Source organism: Ranitomeya variabilis, chromosome 2 (genome assembly GCF_051348905.1).
Source record: "Ranitomeya variabilis isolate aRanVar5 chromosome 2, aRanVar5.hap1, whole genome shotgun sequence".
In the NCBI taxonomy this organism is placed as follows: domain Eukaryota; kingdom Metazoa; phylum Chordata; class Amphibia; order Anura; family Dendrobatidae; genus Ranitomeya; species Ranitomeya variabilis.
Genome location: NC_135233.1, coordinates 783121916 through 783133945, shown reverse-complemented (window position 1 = coordinate 783133945; position 12030 = coordinate 783121916). Strand labels below are relative to the sequence as shown.

Here is a 12030-nt window from a genome sequence, read left to right as displayed (position 1 = left end):
GAGAATGCAACAGAATGCTACTGATACATTGTTGGCCGGCATCGGACCAGCAGCCAAGCAGCCTTAAATAGGAAACTCCCCTAATGGGTGTCAACAGGTGATCAAGGATAGAAGAAGGCAAATAAGTGGCAATACCATAAAACACCACCGGGGGAGCCCACAAACAGAATTCACAACAATGTCCAGTGGGTGCGGCTTTGCTCCAAACAACTTGTACAAGAGCATGCGCTCGCACAGTGCGTGTGATGCGGGCATTCCTAAGTCTGCAGTCACACAGAGTGACTGCAGCCCTATCAATTTGGACCGGACAACCTCTTTAGCAAAACGGGTACAAACTATGATTCATGAACCAGCTGCCGGCATCATTATATAGGAGTATATGAGGCTGTGAAGTTCGGATTAGGAGACCACCGGTCAGTACACAGGCTGTTTTTCATAGATGTCTGAATTTGGCCTTAATATGATGGACATCGATGCTCCCCTCCAGAGTCCCTTTTGATTACAGTAGGGTCCGCTGAGGTTCTGTCATGGCCTCTGTCAATTTGCCACAAAAAAAAGTGCGGCACTACTTTTACCAGCAAATATAAAGAAATGTGCAGCGAAGGTCACAGTAGTGCCTGTGTAGTGAAGGTTACCATGTATTTCATGCTACACAGTCCTACATTCCATTTTATGAATACTTGATATTCTCTAATTTTACACAGAAATTGAAAGGAATCCTCCATTCTTCTGGTAAGAACATTAACTATAAAACATCTTTACATGCCCAGCTCGAGTCGGTTCAGATTTCATAGGCTGGTTTATGTCTAATATTGATAAGCTGCTAAACCTGTGATTTTTAATATTGGTATAACCAGTTACATTTTTGAAAGCCATCTGCTGTAATTCTAAACCAGTGCGACAGAGATCTTCATTCATTTAAAGGAAATAGTGCAGTTATCTTGTCTTTACATATCAATAGAAGTGATACACAGTCCTCTAGCCATGGACTGTAATACAAGCAAAGCTTAGGTGTTCTGCATTGGAGATCATTTTAGCAGAACAGCCGATCATTGTCTGCACTTCTTTAGAAGTGTTACCCTCTCCAATCAACTTTTTAATCAAAGTACGCTGTTCTTCTGAACAATGTCTTGAACGACCCATATTTCTCAGGCTTTCAAGGAGAAATGCATGTACAACATGTCCTGGCTTCACCCTTAAATAAGGGCCTGTTTCTTCACAGAATGATTGACCGCACTAATAGAACTCCACACTGCTATGATTCGGGACACCCCTCTGTTGGCTAAGACTATGTTTTAAAAAGCCGTTTTTTGCTCCCGCATTAATGGTCACAGAAATAGAGCAAAAAACGGCTTTTTAAAACATAGTCTCACAAGGCATCTACTAGTTAAACATAACATTTTTAACATAAAAGTTACTCCGGTGGAGCACATACCCTCCGGTGTTGCAAACAGGAACGCTCTTTTAAACGTTTTGGATACATCGTTTGGGAACATTATATCCAAATGGATTGAATGATATCATAGAGAGAGTTTAAACGTTTTTTTTTTTTTTTTTTTTCCTGTGTTTTTTTTTTTCTATTTATTTTTTGTGTGTTTTTCTTCCTCTCACATCAATGTTGACAAGGCTGGATCAATCAGTGGGTGTGTTCGTGAACTTGGTCCACACCCCAAATCAAGTTTTTGAGGCTGAGATAAAAGGTTTGCTACTATATAAATGTGATTGAAGTCTAAATGTGACTGAAGGAGGATATATACTGTATCCAAAACGCGTTGTATCTCCTCTATTTCAACTTATGAAATAAAAAAAATATGAAATATCATCTTTGGATGTGAGTCCTGGGAAGCGCTGCCATTCATGGGCTGGATGTGCTTTTCTTGATTTAATCATATTTCCATGTCATTTTTACAGAATGAACGCAGAAAAAACAAATACGCATTGTCAAAACCGCAGAAATTCCTGATCGTGGGCATGTATCCTTAGTTGCCAAGTTATATTTTCATATTTTGCACTATTTTGATTTGTTGCACTTTAGTTTCTTTTTCCCTCACTGAAATGAAATAAAACTGAAAACTATTTTTCTATTTAGCATATTTACATATTTACCTTTTGGAGAACCTACAACGCAGAACAAATTTTACGTTAAAATTCCAATTCCTTGTGTTCTTTCCATCGTGAAGCTACAGACTGATGTTTACAGCATATACAGTCTGTGATGGCTAGCGAGTGCACAGCGTATGGCTACCTGCTCTGCTTTATTTCACATTTGCCTTCCGGGAGGGATTCTATAGAATATTCTGGCCAGCACACCCAAAGGTGGAGATACCTTTATTTCCAATAAGTCCAAGTCTCACGCTTTGGAGTCTGGATAGCCCACAATTAGGTTAAACAGATGCCCTGTGATTGAAATAAAACCAGTGGAAAAAAAATAAAATCTACCCATTTGTTTTAAAATGTGATACTGGAAATAGATTTTCCATGCATGGCTTCCCTTTAGATGGCCTGATTGCAAAGTATTGAAAATATGTTGGCTGCTGGGAGGTATATTTGGAATAGCTTGGTGGAAATTCTATATTACTAGAAATAAGGAATGAGGCAAGTATGAAAACACATATCAGAGCCTGTATAATAACGCTAACCTTATCCAAGGGAACATAGTGATTTTTTAATATTATCTTGTCTCGAATATTGACTAACTATTATTATTATTTATTTATATAGCACCATTAATTCCATGATGCTGTACATGTGAAAAGGGGTTACATACAGGGTACTTCCTAAAACTAAAACTCCTTAGCACACTGGGTGGTCTCATAAGAAGTTCATTTTTCACATATAAGTTCTATCCATGTTTTCCACCTAAAAATCACGCATTCATTGTCTGTGGTAATGTTCACACATCCATATTTTCCTTGCAGGCCGTGTGACTCCCAGATCATAAGAATCACTGGCAATACAAGGATGCTATCCGTATGTAATCCGTTTTTTAACGTTGTAATTAGAGAAGGTTTGCAAACTTCGGGGGTTGGGGCTGGCATGCGAGAAAATCAGTAATAAAATTGATGATCTATCTGGAGGAATATCATAAAGTTGGAAAACCCCTTGACTATTCTATGCAGTTTTTATTGTATAATCCAGGGACAGATCGTCCTTAATCTCTGAGACCCAATGAGGTTGGTGTACTTTTGTTGAAAATCATTGTCACAATGGTTGCTTGATAAATTTTGAAACTTGTACAAATACATGATTATGCAGCTATTCTGACATGTAAGTACACCGGCCTTATCATTTACGGAAATGTGTTTAGGAATATATACAGTTTTTATTGTGAAATCTGTTAATAAATTCATTTTGATCAGGTGCTTTCTGCAACCATTTTTTCACTCAATGTCTCATTAATAATAATAATAATAATAATAATAATCTTTATTTATATAGCGCCAACATATTCCGCAGCTCTTTACAGTTTAACAGTTTCAAACGCAACAGTCATAAGTAACAACGTTAACAATACAATAATTAAAGCAAAATAAGACAACCCTGCTCGTGAGAGCTTACAATCTACAATGAGGTGGGGGAGATACAAAGTAAAGGTGTATATTTACAATGGTGTATTTACAATGATGGACCAGCCATCTTCAGGGGGTGGGGGATAGATGGAAGTACTGAATGGGCTACACACACACCTAGAATGTCTTTGATTAGGGAACGTGATAGGCCGCTCTTAAAAAATGTGTTTTGAGGGAGCGCCTAAAACTATGCAAATTGTGGATGGTCCTAATATCTTGGGGTGGAGCATTCCAGATGATTGGCGCAGCACGGGAGAAGTCTTGGAGTTGGGAGTGGGAGGTACGGATTAGTGCAGAGGTTAGTCGAGAGTCGTTTGCAGAGCGCAGTGGTCAGTTAGGCCGATAGACCGAAATGAGGGAGGAGAGCTTTGTGGGTGAGAACAAGTACTTTGAATTGGATTCTACACCATGTTCCAAATTATTATATTGACATTTTTCTCTGATTTTCCTAAATGGTTCTTGCAAATGACAGTCAGTCTAATAAAAGTCATCACCCGTTAGAGTATACATCGAATTTTATTGAAGAAACCTCTCAATGATAACAGTATAATCTACAAAATGAATAAAAACTCAAAATGCACTGTTCCAAATTATTAGGCACAGTAGAATTTCTAACCCTCATAGATCTTTTGCTTGATGATACTCCAAAGGTTCACTATAGGGTTGAGGTCAGGGGAAGATGGTGGCCACACGATGAGATTATCTCCTTTTATGCCCATAGCAGCCAATGACTCAGAGGTATTCTTTGCAGCATGAGATGGTGCATTGTCATGCACGAAGATGATTTTTCTCCTGAAAGCACGTTTCTGCTTTTTATACCATGAAAGAAAGTTGTCAGTCAGAAACTCTATATGCATTGCAGAGGTCATTTTCACACCTTCAGGAAACTTAAAGGGCCCTACCAGCTGTTTTCCCATGATTTCGGCCCAAAACATGACTCCTCCACCTCCTTGCTGATGTCGCAGCCTTGTTGGGACATGGTGGCCATCCACCAACCATCCACTACTCCATCCATCTGGACCTTCCAGGGTTGCTCGACACTCATCAGTAAACAAGACTGTTTGAAAAGTAGCCTTCATGTATGTCTGGGCCCACTGCAACCGTTTCTGCTTGTGAACACTGTTTAGGGGTGGCCGAATAGTAGGTTTATGCACCACAGCAAGCCTTTGAGGGATCCTACACCTTGAGGTTCGAGGGACTCCAGAGGTACCAGCAGCTTCAAATAACTGTTTGCTGCTTTGTAATGGTATTTTGGCAGCTGCTCTCTTAATCCAATGAATTTTTCTGGCAGAAACCTTCCTCATTATGCCTTTATCTGAATGAACTCTGTCTGTGCTCTGATTCAGTCACAAATCTCTTCACAGTATGATGATCACTCTTAAGTTTTCGTAAAATATCTAATGTTTTCATACCTTGTTCAAGGCATTGCACTATTTAACGCTTTTCAGCGGCAGAGAGATCCTTTGTATTTCCCATATTGCTTGAAACCTGTGGCCTGCGTAATAATGTGGAACATCATTTTTAACTAGTTTTCCTTTAATTAGAATCACCTGGAAAACTAATTATCACATGTGTTTAAGATTTATTTCAGTGATCCATTGAGCCCTGAGACACAAAAAAAACAAACAATTAAATCTTTATGATACTTAAATCCAATTTGCATAATAATTTGGAACATGGTGTATAATGAATGGGCAGCCAGTGTAAGGACTGGCGAAGAGCAGACACCTCTGAATACCAATTAGCTAGATGGACAACCCTGGCTGCTGCATTAAGGATAGACTGGAGAGGGGAAAGTCGAGTGAAGGGGAGGCCAATTAATAGAGCATTGCAGTAGTTCAGGCGGGAGTGGATCAGGGCGACAGTGAGGGGTTTTGTTGTTTCCATGGTGAGAAAAGGGCGGATTCTAGAGTTGTTCTTTAGGTGTAAGCAGCAAGAGCGGGCAAGAGATTGTATATGGGATGTGAAGGAGAGATCGGAGTCAAACATAACACCCAGACAGCTGCTGCCGGGGTATTATTATGGTGCCATCCACGGAGAGGAAAATGTCAAATTTAGGAAGGTTGGTAGATGGCGGGAGCAGAAGAAGTTCAGTTTTGGAGAGGTTGAGTTTCATATAGAGAGGGGACATGATGTTGGACACTGCGGACAGACAATCACTGGCGTTCTGTAGTACAGCAGGGGTAAGGTCATGGGATGATGTGTATAGTTGTGCGTCATCAGCGCAAAGATGGTACTGAAAGCTAAATCTGCTGATGGTCTGTCCAATTGGGGCCGTGTAGAGAGAGAAGAGTAGGGGGCCAAGGACTCAGCCCTGAGGTACCCCAACAGCGAGAGGAACAGGAGATGAAGTGGAGCCAGCAAACAAAACACTGTAGGAGGGATCAGAAATGTAGGAAGAGAACCAGGAGAGAGCAGTGTCCTTAATGCCTAGTGACTGGAGCTTAGAGAATAGGAGATGGTGGTCAGCAGTGTCAAAAGCTGCAGAAAGGTCAAGAATAGTGACCACAGAGTGGTCACCATTACATTTTGCTATCAGAAGGTCATTGGTCACTTTGATGAGTGCAGTTTCTGTCGAATGTAGGAAGCGGAAGCTGGACTGTGAAGGGTCTAGGAGGGAGTGAGTGGAGAGGTAACGGGTAAGGCGGGAGTAGACTAGGCGCTCCAAGAGTTTAGAGATGAAGGGGAGATTGGAGACTGGTCTGTAGTTATTAATGCAAGATGGATCGAGAGATGGTTTCTTCAATAATGGAGTACTGAAAAAGTGTTTGAAGGAGGATGGGAAAATGCCTGAGGAGAGGGAGAGATTAAAGATTGTAGTTAGGTGAGTTGTGATGACTGGAGAGAGAGACTGGAGGAGATGAGAGGGAATGGGGTCAGTAGTGCATGTAGTCGGACTAGAAGAAGAGAGGAGCCTAGAGACTTCTACTGTGATGGGATCAAATGTGGAGAGTGAGCCAGGGGAAATGCAGGGAGGGATGGGAGTCACTGAACTTGGTGGTTGGGAGTGGATTTCCTGACAGATGTTACCTATTTTCTCTATAAAGTGGGAGGCCAGGTCATCAGCCCAAATATCTGTGATAGGGGCTTGTGCTTTTGGCCTGAGGAGGAAGTGAAAGGTGTCAAAAAGTTTCTTGGGGTTGTTGGATAGTGAGGAGATCAGGGTGGTGTAGTAGGTCTGTTTGGTGAGGTGAAGGGCAGAGTTATAGGTTTTTAACCTAAATTTGAAGTGGATGAAGTCTTCTGGTGTGCGAGTTTTCCTCCATAAGCGTTAAGCACTCCTAGAGCATCGATGGAGAAATTGAGTTTGCGATGTGAGCCAGGGCTGTTTCGCTCTGTGTTTGGAGGTTCTGAGGGTGAGCGGCGCTACTTGGTCCAGGGTGCTTCTGAGAGTCTCATTGTAGTGATAAGCAGCCAGATCAGGACAGGAAAAAGAGGAGACTGGGGACAGTGATGAGTGTAGGAAGTCTGAAAGTGTATGAATATTAATGGCTTGTAGATTTCTGACTGAATGGTAGGTAGGAGTGTGCTGGGCTGGGCGAGGATTTGTGAGCATGAAGAAGAGAAAGTTGTGGTCAGAGAGGAGAAGCGGTGAGTTATTTAGGAGGGAGATTGAACAGAGCCAGACAAAGACCAGGTCAAGGGTGTTACCATCCTTGTGTGTCTCAGAGGTTAAGAGCTGTGAGAAACCGAGAGAAGTGGTTAGTGATAGAAGCTGGCACGCAGATGTGGAAGTGGGGCTGTTGATGGGGATGTTGAAGTCTCGCAGGATAAGGGTTGGGAGTTCTGAGGACATAAAGTGCGGCAGCCAGGCTGAGAAATGGTCCAGGAAGTGGGTGGGTGAGCCTGGGGGCCGATATATGACCGCTACTCTGAAGGAGAGGGGACGAAACAGCCTGATGGTGTGGACCTCAAAAGAAGGGAAAGAGATTGACGGAAATGGGGGGATGACCTGGAAAGTGCATTGTGGGGACAGGAGTATGCCAACTCCACCATCAGGTCATTCACATGTCTGTAATGAACGGACGGGTTGCTGGTCTCTCCTGCCTGAACTCAGCAACCTCATATATGCCTGTGGGGCAGTCAAATTCTGGACAGGAGACTTGTGATCAGTCTGTGTTTCGTGGTCCGTACTCATGGTCAGACTGGCCCACCGGAGAATCAGAGGATTCTCCGGTAGGCCCAGGCACTAACATCTACTGGCATACAGGACCAGCAGCTTCCTAGGGCCCCCACTGCTCCAGGGACCCACAGCCAGTGGCGTGTCGCTAATAGCAGCACAACATGCAGCTGCTGTAGGGCCTGTGAATCAGGAGGGCCCTCCCGGTGTCAGCGGAGCAGTAGCGGGTGCCAGGAGGCAGGAGCCTGTGTACGCTGCTAAAGTGAAATGAATATTCACTGTTCCCCATGCCCATGGTCATGGAGAGCAGTGAATATTCATTTCACTTTAATAGTGGCTGCAGCTAACACTGCCTGCCATCAGGGACACTAGACTAGGGCACCCGCTCCCCCAGGGGCCCCCAACCCACACGGCCGCTATGGGGCCTGTAAGTCAGAGGGGCCCGGCACCAGTGCCACCCCACGGTGTGCGCCGCATTCAACTGTATCGGCATCATAGATGGAGGAGAGATCATCAGATAATGCTCCCTCTACCATCAGTCCCATCTGCCTCTGACACAGCAGGTGTGTTCCGGGCAGACTGCAGTGCAGCTGCTTTTACTGGAGCAGAGCCGAGAGCAGCAGGGAACGAGGAGGGGAGGTGAGCATTGAGTTTTGTTGGGCTGCATTATACCCTATAAGGGGACTACATTATACTATATGAGGAGGGGCTGCATTATACTATATAAGGGGGCTACATTATACTATATGAGGGGGCTGCATTATTCAACAGTATATGAGGGGGCTGTATTATATTCTATGGGGGGCTGCATTATACCCTATGAGAGGGCTGCATTATACCCTATGGGGTGCTGCGCTATACTCTGAGGGGGCTACATTATAATTTATGTGGGCCTGCATTATACCCTATGAGGGGGCTGCATTATACCCTATGAGGGCTACATTATACTCAGGGGATAGCCACAAAAACCTCTTTGACATAATTCTGTCAACATTGGGGGCTACAGTTAGCCCATTCAGCAAAGGAAGAATCTACCTACTCAGGAAGATATGCATGCAAGGAGAAACAAGAGTTTTTAGGTATTTAAGAATAAAAGCTGGAGTTTATTGAAAGTTCACATAACATAATTGTATACAAGAATCATCACAAAATGAGACCAAGTAAAGTGATACATGTGCAGACAAATACCAGGGTTACCAGGAACCACCAAAAACACCTGCCCATCTGTGCCCAGGAATCAATCCAATCATAAAGTGCATGTGCAATAAAGTATGACACAGGTAAGTTTGCCTCGCCCAGGGACATTACATATATGGCGACATAAGTTAAAAAATGCAGCACCATATAGGGCAGACAGGCACTTACCAAGAGCAGAGATTGGGGGATCCTGGGCCGGGTGTAGAGAGAGCCCGACGTGCGTTTCGCGTCTTAAATAGACCGCTTTCCCTTGAGAAAGCGGTCTATTGAAGACGCGAAACACGCGTCGGGCTCTCTCTACACCCGGCCCAGGATCCCCCAATCTCTGCTCTTGGTAAGTGCCTGTCTGCCCTATATGGTGCTGCATTTTTTAACTTTGGTCGCCATATATGTAATGTCCCTGGGCGAGGCAAACTTACCTGTGTCATACTTTATTGCACATGCACTTTATGATTGGATTGATTCCTAGGCACAGATGGGCAGGTGTTTTTGGTGGTTCCTGGTAACCCTGGTATTTGTCTGCACATGTATCACTTTACTTGGTCTAATTTTGTGATGATTCTTGTATACAATTATGTTATGTGAACTTTCAATAAACTCCAGCTTTTATTCTTAAATACCTAAAAACTCTTGTTTCTCCTTGCATTCATTATACTCAGGGGGCTGCATTACAATCTATGAGGGGGCTGCATTATATTCTATGGGGAGGGCTGCATTATACACTATGAGGTGGGCTGCATTATACCCTATGAGGGGATTGCATTATACTCTATGAGAGGGCTACATTATATTCTATAGGGGGCTGCATTATATTCTATGAGGGGGCATTATAGTCTATGAGGGGGACTACATTATATTCTATGAGGGGGTTGCATTATATACTATGAGGGGGCTACATTATATTCTATGAGGTGGCTGTATTATATTCTATGAGGGGGGCTACATTATATTCTATGAGAGGGCTACATTATATACTATGAGGGGGCTACATTATATACTATATGAGGGCTGCATTATATTCTATGAGGAGGGCTCCATTATATTCTATAAGGGGGTTGCATTACACTATATGAGGGCTGCATTATATTCTATGAGAGGGCTACCTTAAATTCTATGAGGGGGCTACATTATATTCTGTGCGGGGGTTGCATTACATTCTGTGAAGGGGCTACATTATATTCTATGATGGGGCTGAATTATACTATATCAGGGCTACATTATATTCTATGAGGGAGCTGAATTATACTATATGAGGGCTGCATTATATTCTATGAGGGGGCTAAATTATATTCTATGAGGGGGCTACATTATATATTATGAAGGGGCTGCATTATACTATATGAGGGCTGCATTATATTCTATGTGGAGGGCTCCATTATATTCTATAAGGGGGTTTCATTACACTATATGAGGGCTGCATTATATTCTATGAGAGGGCTACATTATATTCTATGAGGGGGCTACATTATATTCTGTGCGGGGGTTGCATTCGATTCTGTGAAGGGGCTACATTATATTCTATGAGGGGGCTGAATTATACTATATCAGGGCTACATTATATTCTATGAGGGAGCTGAATTATACCATATGAGGGCTGCATTATATTCTATGAGGGGGCTACATTATATTCTATGAGGGGGCTACATTATATACTATGAAGGGGCTGCATTATACTATATGAGGGCTGCATTATATTCTATGAGGGGGCTACATTATATTTTATGAGGGGGATGCATTATATTGTATGAGGGGGCTGCATTATACTATATGAGGGCTGCATTACATTCTATGAGGGGGGCTACATTATATTCTATAGGGGGCTTCATTATATTTTATGAGGGGGCTGCATTATACCGTATGAGGAGGGCTCCATTATATTCTATAAGGGGGTTGCATTATACTATATGAGGGCTGCATTATATTCTATGAGGGGGCTACATTATATTCTATGAAAGGGCTACATTATATTCTGCATGGGGGTTGCATTACATTCTGTGAGGGGGCTACATTATATTCTATGAGGGGGCTGAATTATACTATATGAGGGCTACATTATATTCTATGAGGGGGCTGAATTATACTATATGAGGGCTGCATTATATTCTATGAGGGTGCTACATTATATACTATGAGGGGGCTGCATTATACTATATGAGGGTTGCATTATATTCTATGAGGGGGCTACATTATATTCCATGAGGGGGGATGCATTATATTGTATGAGGGGGCTGCATTATATTCTATGAGGGGGCTACATTATATTCCAAGAGGGGGATGCATTGTATTGTATGAGGGGGCTGCATTATACTATATGAGGGCTGCATTACATTCTATGAGGGGGCTGCATTATACCCTATGAGGAGACTGCATTATATTCTGTGAGGAAGCAGCATTATATTCTATGAGGGAGGCTATATTTTATTCTATGAGGGGGCTGCATTATATTTTATGAGGGGGCTAGATTATATTATATGAGGGGGCTGTATTATACTATATGAGGGCTGCATTATATTCTATCAGGGGGGCTACATTATATTCTATGAGGGGGCTGCATTATACTATATGTGTTGTGAACTCTGTTTTCGGGCTCCCTCTTGTGGTCACTGGTGGTATGGTGTGACTTTTGCTTTGGGCTCCCCCTGGTGGCTTTGTTTGTTATCCTGCTGGTCTCTGGCTATCAGCTGGTTCGTTATCCTCTGGGAGGTTCCTATATAGCTCTGTTTTACTTCCACTTGTGGCCGGCTGTCGATGTAATCAGTGCTACTCAGATTCCTTCTGACTACCTTGCTCCCAGTCTATCCAGGATAAGCTAAGTTTTGTTTGCTCATTTTTTGATCAGCAGTGTTTATCATGTTTTCTGTTCCAGCTTGCTAAAATGTAATTCCCTCGCTTGCTGGTTGCTCTAGTGGGCTGAGTTTCTCCCCACACACCGTTAGTTGGTGTGTGGGTTCTTGAAATCTCAGGATGGATATTTTGTAAGGGTTTTTTATTGATCGCATAGACCCCTGCTCTATTTTCTGCTTTCTAGTACTAGTGGGCCTCTTTTGCTGAATCTGATTTCATCCCTATGTATGTGCCTTCTTCTTACTTCACCGTTAATATTTGTTGGGGGCTTCTATATCTTTGGGTATTATTTCTCTGGAG

The 12030-nt window shown here is 42.8% G+C and overlaps 1 protein-coding gene across 1 annotated transcript in view; it reads right to left on the bottom strand.

The window, feature by feature from the left end:
- Window positions 1-12030, bottom strand: part of ME1 (malic enzyme 1) — a 444597-nt gene that overhangs the window by 121334 nt on the left and 311233 nt on the right. The gene's annotated exons all lie outside the window — the stretch shown is intronic.